This window comes from Vulpes vulpes, unplaced genomic scaffold (assembly GCF_048418805.1).
Source record: "Vulpes vulpes isolate BD-2025 unplaced genomic scaffold, VulVul3 Bu000000795, whole genome shotgun sequence".
Classification (NCBI taxonomy): Eukaryota; Metazoa; Chordata; class Mammalia; order Carnivora; family Canidae; genus Vulpes; species Vulpes vulpes.
In genome coordinates this window covers 25,354-38,738 of record NW_027325707.1, presented here as the reverse complement: position 1 = coordinate 38,738, position 13,385 = coordinate 25,354, and the positions used below count along the sequence as shown (strand labels likewise).

General features: G+C 42.2%; 1 pseudogene; it reads left to right on the top strand.

Annotated features, from left to right (window-relative positions):
* The window catches only part of LOC112912712 (midasin-like), a 147,978-nt pseudogene that overhangs the window by 109,936 nt on the left and 24,657 nt on the right, over positions 1 to 13,385 (top strand).

Below are 13,385 nucleotides of genomic sequence, written 5' to 3'. Positions count from 1 at the left end.
TGCTCCCAGGTAGACTGTAAAGTTCTGTCTTTTTTATAGAGCATGTAGCAGAGAACTCAGTCATAACTTGTTTCTGTAGTGGCTAGTTTTGATGGCTGAAGACAAGTATATTTTCTGATTGGATCAGCAGGTTTTTAGCCCATGACAAGTATATTAGGAGTTGGCTAGTGCCTCTGTCGGTTTTAAGCTTATTGTGATAGAGCGGAGCTTAGAAAAGCATGTAAGGTTACTTGAGCAGAGAAATTCATCTCTAAGTGGTGAATTAGTGCAGTAATGCAATCTACCTTGTCATTTTCTGAAAGAATGATAGTTGTGAGAAAAGAGTGCTGTTTGATGTAATGCAAGCCCTTAAGTGCTTCCTTATCTCTACAGACGCACGGATTCCCAGCTCCAGAGGCTTGTGCTGTGTCGGCACCTGGCGGGTTTGACAGAGCTGCTCCCTGAACCCCAGCGGCAGGAGTATATGCAGAACTGCGAACAGCTGCTGCTCGGGGACAGACAAGCCTTCCAGCATGTGGGCCAGACTCTTGGAGACATGGCTGGACAGGAGCCTCTGCCCAAAGAGTTGCTATGCCTCTTGCTTACTTCCTTGCGCCACTTGTTTGGGGAAGGGGATATTAAACAGGACCTCTCTGAGCCAGCCCGTCGTGGGAGCCTCTGGGTGAGCCTTGGCTTGCTCCAGATTCAGACATGGCTTCCACAGGCACGCTTTGACCCTGCAGTGAAGAGGGAATACAAGCTCAAGTATGCTAAGGAAGAGGTACGGAGGGGTGAGAATTTGGAGCATGGGGCTCCATCCCTGACTTAGTATATTACTCCTTTTATTGCCTTTTGAATGCTTAGAGCACCAGAGAGATGATTTTGCATAGGCTACCCTGTGATATCCCAGGAGTGTGTTCTAATGACTGCATTTTCCTCTTTGAGAATTCCTCTGAGTAAGCTTAGGTATTTGGAGGGGTCCTTCCTAAGCTTCTGATGTATTTGCCAGTAGACTACAGTAGGCAGAGGTCACGGCAGTTGAATATCTGAGGCATTGCCAGAGAACTAGTGGTATCTCTCCTATCCGTACTCCCTCTATCTGAACTAAGTCGAATATTTGGACTTGGATAACTTCTTCAGATGCGGTATGGTATTCCTCAGCTTTTGAACTTTTGGTTTGTTATCTAAAACTCAAGGATCAAGTAGATTTAGATTATGTGGTATCCCTTGATATTTGAACTTCTGACCAAACTCAGGAGCTGAATATATAAAGATAGTGATAGAATTTTCTTTCTTCAAAATGTGGAACTAGTATATGAGTTGGTAAAGACTAAGCTGCTATAGCAGAGTCCTTAGAAGTTCAGCAGTGTAAATAAGGTAGTTTCTTTTCCTAATAGCTCTAAGGTGAGTGGTCCAGGTTAATGGAGCAGAAACCCCTGCTCTTGAGTCATTCAAGAGCCCAGATTCCTTCTATCCAGTTTCTCTACCTTTCCCTGGGGCATTGTCCTCTTGGACAGGGTCACAGCTGGGCACAACAGACGTGCTTCTTCCTTTCTGTTAGTTACACCAGTTGCAGTGTGAGTGGAAGACCCGAAAGCTCTCGTCCCAGCTACTGACTGGAACAGACTTGGAAGATGAAGTCATTATCCGTTACTCTCATCCTCACATCAGGTAACAGCGGAGTGATTGTGTTGGGGGTTTATTGACTTTTTTTTTTAAAGACATTTTGAGGTTGGCCTTTGCAATGTAATTGCAGTTGGAGGTGATAATACATACTCTGAACTACATTAGCAATTAGACCCTAAAGCCATGGTTATAGTCAGGAAAAATTAATATTCTGAAAGGAGGGGCAGGATTCACATGGGGTCAGGAGCATTGAAACCAGAACTTTTTTCAACATGACAGAAATTGGGTCTGGTGATGTGCACTCTGTGGGTTTGTTGTCTTGGTAAACATTATATAGTGTAGCAGGTCTGTGTTTAGTCCTGCCCCTGCCTTTAGACTTTGAATAGATCACTTAATTGCCTCTCAGCCTTGGAGTCCGTGTCTGTAAGGGGAGAATAATAGCATTTACTTTGATGAATTGCGATTAGACTGATGAAATATGCATCTCCGTTGTTTAGCACCATGTGTGGCATGTGATGAATGATCTCTTTGTATTATTCATTTACATTATAATAGTCAATATTTTCCTCATGTTATTCCTTAGGGGCTGCTATGTCTTTATTTTGTTTTCCTAGCTAAGGGCTCAGTCTAGATTCGCTGTTTTTCTCCTGACTGAATTTGTATATTGTGTTAATTTGCCTTTAGACTACTTCGCCAAAGAATTGATCATCTGGAGAATTTAATCTGCAGCCTGTCAAAGAAGCAGGCCTTCAGACCCCAGGTGCCTGCCTATGAGTCACTGGTGCAGGAGATCCACCACTATGTCACCAGCATTGCCAAGGCCTCTGCTGTTCAGGATCTGCTCACACGGCTCCTGCAGGCCCTCCACATGGATGGACCTCGGTCTGCCCAGGTGGTCCAGAATCTTCTGAAAGAGGAAGCCTCCTGGCAGCAATCCCACCACCAGTTCAGGAAGCGGCTGGCTGAGGAGTATGCCCTGTATCCAGACTCTGTGACCCCACTGCAGGCATCCATCTTGCAGTTGCAGCATGGGATGAGGCTGGTGGCATCTGAAGTCTGTGCTTCATTCCATGGCAGTGTAGTCTGTGCAGACAGGCTGGGTAGCCTGGCCACATCCTTGTTGGCTTTTCCATCGGTGGGCCCTGCCTTCCCCACTTACTATGCTCATGCAGATACTTTATGCTCAGTGAAGTCAGAAGAGGTTCTTCGAGGCCTTGGAAAATTGATCCTCAAGCGCTCAGGAGGAAAGGAACTAGAAGGCAAGGGCCAGAGACCTTGCCCAACGCGAGAGCAGCTGCTGATGAATGCACTTCTTTACCTGCGCTCCCATGTGTTGTGCAAGGGAGAGCTGGACCAGAGGGCTCTGCAGCTTTTCAGACACGTGTGCCAGGTAAGCCCACGACTTCCTCCTGAAGGGCGCTGGCAGCACAAGCAGGGTATCTGCAGGACATTAGCAATGTGGATGGAGACCATGTGATTAGGCAGTGGGATCTAGTGTCTTCGTTTCTTACTCCTATTCAGTTTTCCGTTTGGGGGGTCTTTGTCCCTGAATTATTAAGAGATTAGAAAAAATTAGTGATATTAATTCTTTGTCTCTGACACACACTATATATATTTTCCCCTGGTCTGTTTTTTGTTTTAGACTTTATTTATGGTGGTTTTGGCCATGTGATAGTAACAGCTTTTATTAAGAAAGTAACTTCTGTTTTTTTATCAACAAAAACAATTTGTTCTCAATTTATACAATTAAAAGAATAAATATAAATAAAAATTACTAGATTTTTTACCACTTAAATTAAGCTATATAAACTTAACGTTCTGGTGCATCCCATTCTAGCCTTGTTTGTTTGTAGATGTATCTGTACCTGTATGTCTGTGACATTATAAATTTAAGTCATTCATCCCAGTGGTTTATAAATTTCTGTTTTTTAGTAGTAGAACTCTTTTAAAAATAAAAGTCTTAGAATAGTTTCCCAGTATGTAATAGATAAAAGACATACTTTAATTGAGGACAATTCTGTCCTCTCTGTGGCTTCTGAAGCTGGTCCTTAAGTTGCTAGAGTTCTACAAACCACTGCTAAAGTCCATTCTGTTTTATACTTTGCTTTAAAAAACCTGAGAGCACTAAGTGATTATTTTCCTCCATAATTACGGTATTTTTCACCTACATCCTATTGACTAGCTGTCTAGTTTTCTATTATATAGATATGCTCTAAGACGCTTAACTAATTTATCATTGAGCATTTATATTTTTATGTGGTCTTTTTCCTGTCTTAGAAAACATCGCCACCACCATAAATAGTCTTATACCTAGGTCTTTGGGAACAAATTTTAGAAAGCAGAATTGCCGGGATGAAGATTAACCGCTTTAGGTTTTTAGTACAAACTATCATTCTGAAAGGTAGATGCTCATCTCCTTGATTCTCATCAGTACGGAGTGTTTTCTTAATTTATAGTTTTTGCCAAACTTTGGGACTTAAAAATCTTAGAGTTACTGGGGATTTAAAAAGTGGTAAGGCATAGCCCAGTTTTGCCTGATTGATGCCCTGTAACCACCCTGCCCCTGGCCCACATTTCTGTTTCCTGAACTCCTGGTCCAGCTGCTTGAGTTGTTAGCCAAGTCCAGTCTGAGTCACAACCCCCACATTTCCTACCCAGAGCTTATCCTTAGTACAGAACTCCATTAACTTCTGACAGGAAGTTCCAGTGGCATTAGCCCTATTGTTGCATGTTTTTACACTGTGAAAATGTAGCACTATAGCAAGGGGGAATTTAGAAAATGGGTTGCTGCAGATACAGTTTAAAAACAGAGTTTATTTGCTATTACCTGGAGTTTTTTGGATGTTGGCATTTACTTGTTTTGAACCATGGTACTGTTATCATGAGAAACTAAGAGATAGCAAGTTCTGCTTTGTTTATTTAAGCACCTCAGCAAAGGCAAAGAAGTTTCCCTTCAAATGTGTGACTTTTCAGGAAATTATCAATGAGTGGGATGAACAGGAACGCATAGCCCAAGAGAAGGCCGAGCAGGAGAGCAGCCTATACAGATATAGGAGCAGAAACTCCAGGACAGCCCTGAGCGAGGAGGAGGAGGAAGAACGGGAGTTCAGAAAGCAGTTCCCACTTCATGAAAAGGTTGGGTGGTGGTAACAGGGTTTGTTTTGGAACAATTTCCCTTGATACCACCTGTGTTACTTTTGAATGGTTTGATTATCTATCTTTTTACCATATCTTTATGTAAGTCATTACTTCGTTTTCTTGATTGTTCACACTCCATCTTTGCCCTTTCCTTTTTTGTTAAAACGATTTAATTTTTAGAAGTTCATTTGCTCTAATGTTATTGACAGGATTTTGCAGATATTCTAGTAGAACCAACACTGGACGAGAAGAAGGGAACTTCAGATGTGCAAGAAGAGGGAGCAGCCACAGACCCTGCCCTCTTCTCCCAGAGCTCAATGCAGGCTGTGATGTTGATTCACCAGCAGCTTTGCCTCAACTTCGCTCGGTCCCTCTGGTACCAACAGCCTCTACCGCCACATGAGACAAAGCATTACCTTGGCCTGTTTCTGTCCTGCTATCAAACTGGGGCATCTCTTGTGACACACTTCTACTCTCTGATGGGTATGACAGTTTGTTTTTGTGTTAAACTTTTGGGGAATGCAAATGAATAAATAGGATTACTACTTCTGGAGCAGTTAGTCATTACCTTCTTGTTTTTTACTGAATTCCTTGTTGAGGTCGTTTCCTTAGCTTAAGAGACTCAGGCTACTTCAAAAAACTTGATTTAAAATTCTGCAATAGTGGATTTTTCTCCTCTGAATACTTTGGAGTGAAGGGATTTAAAAAATAAGGATATAGACTTAGTTTGAGTGGTTTTGTTCCTCAATATTCTAATTTGCTTCTAATAGCTTCAGTGGTTTTCAAAACATGTGTTCCTGGGAGCATCCTGGGGACTCAGAAATTAATCTTACAGAATATTGTTTGATTCAGTTCCCTGTATGACCTTGTGAGTTATTCCTTGGCTATTAGAAAGGAGGCTTTAGATTTCATTTCTGCCTACCAAGATAGCTACAAAAACCAGGAAATAGAATCCATCAAACCAAACTCTGTATCTCTTGATAACAGTAGGCAATATCTGAGTTCCTCTATGTATCCCAAACACTTGGCAGATTTTGGTGACATTCCTGTGATACTAGGGTCCTCCTAGTCCTTTAGGCCTATGTTGCTCCGGGCATGAATGGCTTTAAAATATCTTCATTATTTCTGAACACGTTTTTGTCATCTTTGTACCTTGGTATCTCAACCTACTGAGTCTACTGAGTTCGCTGACTTTACTATGATGTTAACTTCATAGGAGCTGAGCTGAATGACCAACTCTTGGGCAGCCAACTTTTGGCTTGCAGCCTCTCCTATAACACTCTGTTTGGTGAGGCAACCTCGGATCTAATAGTGAAGCCTGATGGGCCCTATGACTTCTACCAGCACCCCAATGTCCCAGAAGCAAGGCATTGTCAACCTGTGCTTCAGTGTTTCTCAGAGGCTGTTAGTCAGCTACTGCAGGATTGGCCAGAACACCCAGCTCTCGAACAGGTAGGGCAGCTGGTGGGAAGGGAACACTGAGGATATGATCTCTGCCGTCTCTAAGGGCATTCATGTATACATTTCAGTGTATAAACAAAGATTCACAGAACCCCACTTCAGTGGGACACTACTCACTGCAGGATGGACATACCAGTTTGTATAGCTATTGTATAAATGATGTTTCAAATTCCACTAATTTTATTTGTTGATCAGGTTTGCTGTCCACATGTTAAAATACTGCTATATTGCTCTGTTTATTCAGATACCTATGTATATTAGCAAAGGCCTGGCTTTTTCACTATCAGCAGTTTTAACAGAGACTTTACTCTGTAGTCTTCAGCCAATTTTTTTAATAACTCTTACAACAGAGAGTGGTTAAGAGAGATTATCTGGGGGCACCTGCTGGTCAGTCAGAAGAGCTTGTGACTCTTGATCTCTAGGTCGTGAGTTCAAGCCCCATGTTGGCTGTAGGGATTACTAAAAAAACAAATCTAAAAAGTAATGATCTTCTCAAACTCCATGTTTTTTCTAGAGTAATACAACAGATAAAGTGTTTCTCTTAGATCCACAATTCTAGAAGTTTCCTCCATGGCTGTAGCAGGTGCAAAGCAGGGACCTTGCATAAAAATTTCATTAGGCCTCTCTTCAGTACTTTGGGTGATTGATATACCCACAGAGATGCCTAGATCTTTTTTCTTCTTTTAATGCAGCTGCTGGTTGTAATGGATAGGATTCGTAGTTTCCCACTTTCCAGTCCCATCTCAAAGTTCCTGAATGGCTTAGAGATCCTTCTCGCAAAGGCACAGGTAAGATAATTCTCTTTCCCTCTCTCATTTTAGTTAGTAGTCAATTGAAAAAAGATTATCTTGTAGTAAAGTTATTGTTAGAGGACAGAAGTTATATTTTTGGCTTGGAGAGAGGGATAAGCTTCCCTGGTTTTTCTGGCATGGGGTCAGATTATTACAAGTAAAACAGTTGCCTTGTGGGGCACGTGAGGGACTTGCCTCCCCTATTCTCAAGGATAGGATGCCATATCCATTGGTACCGGGACCTCCCTCTGCCAGGGCTTCCAGGTAGGCTTCCAAACTAGCTGAGTGCCTGGACATGTCCCCCTCCATCCTCTCACAGCTCTTGAAGTATCTGGTGCTTCCCTGATTATCAAACTAGGGCTCTGCACTTTGGAGCAGTCACATGTCTGACAATAGGAATTCAGACTCAGCTCCCCAAATCCTTTGCTGTTTGCCTATACTTGGCTCTTCTGGAGTTCTGTCAGGTAACCAGAAACAACTTGAAGCTTGATACACTAGATGTAAACTCATTGCTATTGGTAAATTGCCATAAAAGTTATTTAGGGGTCTGGTGGTCTTTACTCAAAGACAAAAAAAGTCTAAGATATTCCAGAGGGTGGGAGATGATTAAGAAATTGAATAATGGCCATAGTAAATTTTATCTTTGCTTTTATTAGGATTGGGAGGAGAATGCAAGTCGAGCTGTCTCTCTGAGGAAGCATCTCGATTTAGTCAGTCAGATGATCATTCGTTGGCGTAAACTGGAACTGAAGTAAGTGATAATCTGTCACTTCCCTTCCCCTCCCAAACTAATGCTGTAGAGACACTTGTCTTTTGATAATTTGTTGATGTAGTAAGACTGAGAATGTACTTTTCGGTTATTAATCACAGAATTAAATGCAGGGCATTAAAATGGTCTCAGTAGAGACCAGACAGCAGCATACATTTCCAAGGCAGCAAACTAGGTGGCTTCTCCACCTCCACCTTAGGAGGAGAGACTAGGGAACGTTTAGCTTCTGCTTCAGTGGTTTCAGATCTTTCAAATGGGTTTCCTTAAACGTCTCTTTGACCTCTTCTCTCACATTTCAGCTGCTGGTCTATGAGTTTGGATAATACTATGAAGCGCCATACTGAGAAATCCACTAAACACTGGTTCTCTATCTATCAGATGCTTGAGAAGCACATGCAGGAACAAACAGAGGAACAGGAAGGTAACACCTGTCCATAAATTCCCTGCATATTTAAAAGTTTCAGGCTAATTGGAGAGTGCTGCAAAGTGTAGGATTTGCTTGTTTGCCTTGTTTCCTGGCACCACTGCTTTTACATGGAATTCATCATTTGACTTGATAGTATTCCTGAGAGTTTTAAGTGACTTTGTTCAAATTGTAGAGAGCTGGTTGTTAGATAAGGTTTCCTTATTCTCTGTATCCAAGAGACAAGTCACAATGAAGATTTCTCTCCTTAGGTACTAGTTGATGTCCTTTAGTTAAAAGTATTTCATTTCATGCTTAAAAAAACATCTTATATTCAGTTTCATAATTTGCTGTGACTGCATTTATCACATATCCTGCCTGCAGCTGTTTTTATATCAGCTTAGAATTTATCTCTAGTCCTTTGCTTCAAAGTTTTGCTTTGAAACATTAAGTGGTCTGTACTTGCCTGCCATCCTTCAGTGTGTCCCATAGTAGATTAGATGCATGTTATAAATCCAGAATGATAGTTGCAAGTACATATGTTTTCCACTTTGAATCTCTAAAGATGACAAACAGATGACCCTGATGTTGCTGGTCAGCACATTACAAGCATTTATTGAAGGATCCTCACTGGGAGAATTCCACGTACGACTTCAGATGTTACTGGTTTTCCATTGTCATGTCTTGTTGATGCCTCAAGTTGAAGGAAAGGGTAAGGAGGGTGTGTGTGTGTGTGTGTGTTTCTTTTACACTACGCTATTTACATGGTTAGGCTTTGAATTCTCCATGAGATAGGTATCTTGTTGCATACCAAGTTTTATTTATTTATTTACAAAGATTTTATTTATTTATTTGAGAGAGTGAGAGCATGCATGAGTGGAAGAGGGGCAGAGAGAGAATCTCAAGCAGACTCCACACTGAGTGTGGGGCCTCATGTGTGGCTCTATCCCACAACCCATGAAATCATGACCTGACGGAAACCAAGAGTCAGATGCTTAACTGAGCCACCTGTATGGCATCTCTGCATACCAGCCACGGTATGGCATCTCTGCATACCAGGTTTTAAATAAGATCCTTTTGGGGAAGCCTGGGTGGCTCAGCAGTTTAGCGCCACCTTCAGCCCAGGGCCTGATCCTGGACACCCAGGATCAAGTTCTGCATCGAGCTCCCTGCATGGAGCCTGCTTCTCCCTTTGCCTGTGTCTTTGCCTCTCTATCTCTCTGTCTCTCTCATGAATAAATAAATAAAATCTTTAAAGATAAATAAGATACTTTTAGTCATCTTTTACTTTGAAGTGATTCACATTAGATACAGAGAATAACATTAAAGTACAAACTGGTTATAGATGAAGCCCTGACTAGTGGACTCTGCCAGAGATTAATTGCCAAATTCAGATCTTGGGAACCAGTGTGTTGAGGCTACAGATCTTTTTTTTTTTTTTTTTTTTTTGAGGCTACAGATCTTTCTGTCTAGACAGTGTAGATGTCCTGCTAAGCTTTTGCTTGATCGAGGGCATAATTAGATTCTTTGATCTAGTGAGAGCTCTGCTACATGTCAAGTAACTGCACATAAAACACTGTTAATTACTGTCCCTGACCACACCTATTTGGATGAAACAAAACCACGACTATAGGTTGTATGTGAATGAGCAGCCAGGGTGAACCTTTTAATTCACCATCTTTTAAGATGGGCTCAGTTTCTGCTTACTTTATGTTGAGATTCCAAGAAAGGGTTTGAAATTGTGTTCAGTGGAACATCTGATTCACCATCTTTAAGAACAAAAGTGCAAAAAATTCAGTACAAGCTGAAATTTAAAAATGGGCTGGTGTTGACAGTGTGCCTGCTTCTCTGAGAACAGCTAGACTCAGGCTCCCCAATGAGCTATTAAATAATCTACCTGTGGAATGTTGTGCTATAATCTCATGGTCTTAAAAGTAATGAGGAAGGAGCATCACTGAAAGTTGGAGCCCATAGGTGTGGCAAGTAGCATATGCAGCAAGTGTGTGGTGTTTTTGTTTCCTTTTCATTTCTTCCAGATTCACTTTGCAGTGTTCTGTGGAATCTGTACCATTATTACAAGCAATTCTTTGACCGGGTCCAAGCCAAAATTATGGAACTTCGTTCTCCCCTTGAGAAAGAACTTAAAGTAAGATTAGCAATTGTCATGATCATTCTTGGGAGAATAAAATCAGTAAATTCTTTTTGGTTCTGTTCTTTTATCTATTTAACTGTGAGGCCGGGGGGCTCTCGGGAGTGGAAGAGAGCATTGCAACTGCCAAGTAGGATGGCAAGGTTTACATTTTGTGGCGTTGGCTCCATTACTGACCTGTCCAGGGGTTTGAGAGGTTAGTGGAGTCAAAGGCTCCTCAAGAGGATTGCCACATACTTCTTTTAGTGCTCCCTCACCTGCTCTTGCCCAGGCTGATTATCCACCTCAGAGGAGTGTTATTTAGTGTTGAGTGCTATCAGGATGCCTTGGGGAAAGGAGGGCCCTGTCTTTTGAGAACTCTGTGGTTATGGAACCAACCGTGGCACAAACAGCACATATCAGGTGACCTGTTGATTGTGGCAGCACTCTTTTCATTGCTTTGTGACAAATAGGTGGTTCCTTTTTTGGACTTGTTTACTGGTACATAGTCTGGTATTTGGGATGGAGTGGGCTCTGGTCTTTGGCAAACAGATGATTTAGAAAGGAACAGAATAACACCAGCTTGATAACCCATTCCTTGATCTTCATTTATCTTTCAGGAATTTGTTAAAATATCCAAGTGGAATGATGTCAGCTTCTGGTCCATTAAACAGTCTGTGGAAAAGACACACAGGTAATTCATTTTTTAAAAATTGGAGGGTGACGGGGTGCTTTGGTGGCCCAGTTGGTTAAATGTCCAACTCCTGATCTCAGCTCAGGTCTTGATTTCAGGGTCATGAGCTCAAGCCCTGCGTTGGGCTCCATGCTGGGTGTGGAGCCTATTAAAAAAAAATGGGGGGAACCAAAGCTCAGAACTTTTGTATGCTAGATAGCAAGACTACATTGTTAATGTGGCCTGACGTAGTGTTGCCTTGAACTTATTATGAAGCACTAGATTGTTTTGGTGTGGCTTTTCAACAGCACCGTAACACCCAAAGCAAAATCTGTGTGCAAAAGGAATTGGTGTGCCTTGAGACAAAGCAGGTTAAGCACTGTAGAAGGGTTGAGTCTTTTGTCACCTACTAGCTGTTTTAGCTTGAGTGAAGTGATCCCACCATTCCTGACTTTAGGTTTTTCTTCTAGAAAAGGGAGATGACAATACCTGCCTTACTTTTCCTTAAAAACAAACAGGATGATTATGAATATCTAAGGAGTTCATGTATACAGTACGTATAGGTTATTAAGTTATGTATGTATGCGTTTTGCCACTTTTACATTTCCTCACTTTCCACCCATTTTTCCCTCCTCATCTGTCATTACCTGGGGCCAGGACCCTCTTTAAGTTCATGAAGAAATTTGAAGCTGTCCTGAGTGAACCCTGCCGGTCATCGTTGGTGGAGAGTCACAAGGAGGAGCAGCCTGACTTTTTGTCACAGCCAGCAGCCACTAGTGAGGCATCCTCCATTCAGAGTCTGAACAAGGCACTGAGGGAGACCCTGTTGGCCCGGCCGGCAGCTGCACAGGTATATCTCTAAGACAGTGTTTGCTTATTCCTGCCTAGTCAGGGGAGATGTGTGCTTTCTCTGTAGGGGGTGTTCCTAGAACTAGGCAAGGGAATGCCTTTGAAATATTGCTCTTTGGACAAGTACAGCATTTGTATGTCTGCCTGACACTGCTGCATGGTAATGCAGAAAGCATTGATCCTGGTACTGAAAGTTTAATGGTCACCTATGAGAAGTAAGTATTGTGCTCACCTGTGAAGATTTCATCTACCTGTGACAGAAGACTCGAAGCATCAGTTGAGGAGTACGCCACTGAAGCTGCCGCACAGGGAGTGACTGTATGCAGTGTACTCTGTTGATTTTAGTGGTTGCTGATGACCATGATATAAATTCTCTTATTGTGGCCAGTTTCAAGCACCAGCAGTTAAGAGTTGGCTTGTAAAATTCCAGAAAATATAATAGTCCTGGAGAGCTTGGGTGAGCAGATCTGTTATAGGATGTATGTTCTCACATCATATCCTTAGATGTAAAGAGCTCTGGGATCAAGGAGCACACCTCAAGAGAGTAATAGCTTTTGCTTTCTTACTATATTTCCCATCTTGGGTCCATAGAGTAAGCAGTGAAGGTCCTCAAGCTATTTTTGGTATTTTCGCAGTACAGAAAGCATAATAGAAATTGAGCATATAGCCATGATATGGCTCTACAAATGATATGGGTGCCAAGTTTACTTTCTTTTGATTATATTCATCAACTCACTGATTTCTGTCCTGATGACCAAAAATTTTTATTTGCTCTTGATGACAACATAGGAGTTTCAGGGATTCTAAAGGAAAAACAAAAACAAAAAACAAAAACAAAAAAAGAAAATAGACCCTTGTGGGTGAAAGCTTTCCCCTTTATTGGATGTCTGGGTTCCTGATAATTGAACTGTCAGGAAGTGGAGGGTGGGGAGAGATGGTTAGAAGTAGGATTTGTGTGGCTGAGAAATGCACTGCAGCACAGTACCATAAAGATGGCAGTGTTACTACATTCAGAGATGAGGACTGGAGCCTTCTTATGGTTAGCACAGGTAGCATTGGCTTGGGGTACAAGAGCTCCTTCTACAGTGATCTCATGTAGAGCAGCAGGAGGGGTTTCTGAATATCCAGGACACATGCCTTTTTCATTTTGATGATGCTTTTTGTGAGACTTCAGAGATGGGGAGGAGAGAGTTTAATATTTGCTGAGCCAGGTATGTTTGGAGGGGTGTAGCATTTAAATTTAGCACATGTGCAAGTTAGTGCTATTACTGTTGTTCTTGGCAGTGAGACTAACTTGTGCTTTGTCTCACAGGCTGTGATTCCAGAACAGTGTCAGGGTGCTCCTTTTCCTTCAGAGGGAGAGCTGCTGCGTCGCCTGCCAAAGCTCATGAAACGAATGAGGAAGATGTGCCTGACATTCCTGAAGGAAAGCCGTCTGCCTCACCTAGTGGAGAGCCTCGATCACTTCACTGGTGGGTACCAGCAGCCAGGGCAGAGGGTGGGGTTTGCTCTCTGTTTTCCCCAGTCCCCAAAGAGGGTGGAAATTTGTTATGTATGCCCTTTTTTGA